The sequence below is a fragment of the Triticum dicoccoides genome, chromosome 5B, assembly GCF_002162155.2.
Source record: "Triticum dicoccoides isolate Atlit2015 ecotype Zavitan chromosome 5B, WEW_v2.0, whole genome shotgun sequence".
NCBI lineage: Eukaryota > Viridiplantae > Streptophyta > Magnoliopsida > Poales > Poaceae > Triticum > Triticum dicoccoides.
In genome coordinates, this window is record NC_041389.1 from 550,344,622 (window position 1) to 550,348,032 (window position 3,411).

The 3,411-nt window shown below is 43.3% G+C and overlaps 1 pseudogene; it reads right to left on the reverse strand.

The window, feature by feature from the left end:
• The window catches only part of LOC119310051, an 11,939-nt pseudogene extending 9,167 nt beyond the window's left edge, over positions 1–2,772 (reverse strand).
• Between the last annotated feature and the right edge of the window lie 639 nt (positions 2,773–3,411).

Genomic DNA, 3,411 nt, shown 5'->3' on the forward strand with positions numbered 1-3,411 from the left:
CTTTCAAAAAAAATAACAAAAACTCCAGCCACTGAAATGCTGACGCGTGGATGCCTTTTGGTCCCGGTTGGAGCCACCAACCGGGACCAAAGGCCCCCTGACTAGGCTCGGCGCACAGGGCCACGTGGAGGAACATTGGTCCCGGTTCGTGTTTGAACCGGGACTAATGGGTGGAGGTATTAGTAACGACCCATTAGTCCCGGTTCATGAACCGGGACTAAAGGCCCTTACGAACCGGGACTATTATGTGTTTTTCTACTAGTGCCTATTGTTATCATGGAAGAAGGTTTTCCTAATGCCATAAAGATGGATAATCAATTAAAGAGATGCGGACATCAGAGTTGAGGTGCAAATTTGAGGATTGAGTGATTGACTGATGATATAGTTTTTAAATTGTGCTTGCTGATAAGAACTAATCTCCATGTTTTTGGCTGGTTTATTGTGTGAATGATTGCCGCTCGTCATGTGTTCCTGCTTATGCTTCACTGATGACCCGATCTAAAATTGTCTTTTGGTTTGTCAGGACTTGTACGCATTGCACACTCGTCCGGTTTCCTTCACATTCCTTGTTGCTTTTCCTTTGCTTAGAGTTTTACTTGTTGGCTTTGCTCTGGGTTAATCATAGTTGTTGTCATTGTTGGTATGTGGCCTTGTAATTCATTCAGAGCGACATAAATTCAATTGATCCTGGCGAGGAGTGTGTTGTTGTGCATGATCGATCTGTTGCTCGACGGCGCAGCAGAGTGTCGACACGATTGCTCTGTTCGAGAGTGCGTGGCTATTTAGTTTTGTACTATCCGTAGCATATTCTGCAATGCACCTTTGCATTGTTGGCTTTATGTTAGAAAAATGAACCTAACTATTGCATTTTAAAGAAAAGTAAATCGCTGAAGAGTATCTATCTTGGCCTTTTTTAGCTCATAAGGTAACTTCTGATCATCCATGCAGACACATCCAAGGGTTCCTATTATGCCACCCCAGTTTTTCATGTCCTTACTACTGATGTTGTTCTTCTAAGTAGATATATCATTGCTAGCATAAAAATATCATTTCCATTTACTAATATGGTTAGTCATGTGAGAATGCTCCAATCTAATATATTGGTGAGATCTGACTTTATATTAAATTCCTGAATGCTGGTTAGTGCTCGTATCAGTCACTATCATGTGATGTGTTCACTACTTTTTTGGGAAATCAGGGAAAAGACATAATAAGTCTTTCCTATAATATTGTTTGGTTGAGTTATCCTATGATGTCATGCCACCACGCTCTTTTTTAATTCTCCCTTGATCCAAACACAAGAAATGATAATCTGTGTGGTTCTTTACTTTTTTTATCATTCATAGGTAGTTTCAAATGATGGGAAGATGGTTAGGTGACGAGTGCCCTCTCTGATGTGGATGCTGAAGAAGTTTAGGTTAGAACGTAATCCGTCGGATCATCTATTTGATATGTCATGCCTCTGAAACTTACGTCTTTTCTATACTCATTCTTGAATTATTGTTGCTGAAAAATTACCCGATGATCAGGTATTGATGTCTGTTAGCATGATTAACTGTGGATGCAATGTTGAAGACTGATATTATATGCGATTGTCGCATCATGCTAGGAACTGATGAGGGCAACCATCACCACCAATTAGTCAGAGTTTCGCCACCATGCAAAGAACCGTGAAGGAGACATCTCCCATCGCAAGGCGCCTCCTCACCCTCGGCTATAGACGCACCATGGACATATGAATATAATCTATTTTTGTGCGAACCTCTTAAGTATAGTTTATGATGTGTTGAACCTTGACTGCTTTTGTACCTTGCAATGTCTTCCTTTTGGAAGGTAGCATATATGTTGCCGTGCATGTAACCTCTAAAATTGCTACTCATCGAGTCTAACTGCACCTGTTTATGTCTATAATGCGACTGATGTATATCTGGTCATTTCTTCTGCTTTGCTTTTTTCAAATATCAGTTCCTTGACACAAACATCACATAGTCTCATTAGTACAGATAGGACGGTGGAAAGGGCGCGTCCTACCTGGCACCGCCCAGCTCCCACTCAAGCGGCACGCTAGGGCGAACCCCAACCACTAGTATTAACCAAGGGACAATATGGACTAGGAAGACTGAACTTACGAATAGCATTGGCACATGCACGCTCCAAGTTTTCATCGGCATGCCACCGGGCCTCAAGTTGTTTGACATGTCATCGACCACAACTATTTTTCCGAAAGAGCTGTGGTGGGTACCTGGTCGTGCCCATTACAGTTACGGGCATGCTTGTGGCGGGCGCTGGCCAGCACCCGCCACAACTAGGCTCTTCCAAATATGTCCGGTGGATGTGAACTGTAGTGGCGGGTGCCGATCTAGGCGCCCGCCACAACTATAATTGACAAGTGCACCAAATAAATAAATTTTTTGAAAATGTTTGCTGTGGCAGGTATCTGTGCTGGCCGCCACTGCACTTGATAGACAGTTCCCCTTCCGAACCCGCCTAGCAACCCTTCACAAATTTTTCATTTCCACCGTTTCGTCTTTCTCTCTGCCATTTTCTCACCCTCGCCCCCTCCTGCGTCGTCCTACGCCTCGACCGCCAACGCCGCCCCTCCGACCAGCCGGCGGCACCTTCCACGCGTCCGACGCCGTGAGCGCCGCCGGATCTGCTTGTTGTTGCGTCGTCCGCTTCAACCGCCGCCGCGCCATTCTCCGCCTCGACCGCACGCAGCCCCCATCCTCCGCCTCGACCGCTGCCGCCGTCCTCCGCCTTGACTGCCGTCATGTCCGCAGCCAGAAAAGCGGCCAAACGGTATACTATATCTCCATGAATAAATTATGCTCTAGGGCTTAGAATTTACATTTTATTAATTTCTAGATTAACTAGTTGTACATCATGTAAGAGAGCGAGCAGCACAACGGCAGGAGCAGTACTAGATAATTGAAATAACTCATTTTCATATCGGTAGGTGTCCTAATATTTGGAACATTGGAAAATATGACAAGTGGCAATGATGTTTAAATTTCCTTACATATGAGAAGTGCATGGGCTTCATGTTATTCACAGGGATTTGAAAAAGAGTGAATTTTTTTTTGTGAAACGTTGATTCTTTTTTGTTTTGCCAAATTTCTGTCATTCCATACATCAATTTTGTAAGCAAAGTTCATGCTGAATTTCATTTGCTATGACAAAATTGTTTAATTTCCTTACATATGACAAGTGCATGGGTTTCATTGCCAAATATAACAAGTGGCAAATGTGTTTGAATTTCTTACATATGAGAAGTGCATGTGATCCATGTTATTCACAGGGATTTGAAAAGGAGTGACACATTTTTTACGAAATGTTGATTCATTTCCGTTTCGCCAAATTTCGGTCACTCCATGGTTCAACTTTGTAAGCAAAGTTCATGCGGAATTTCAT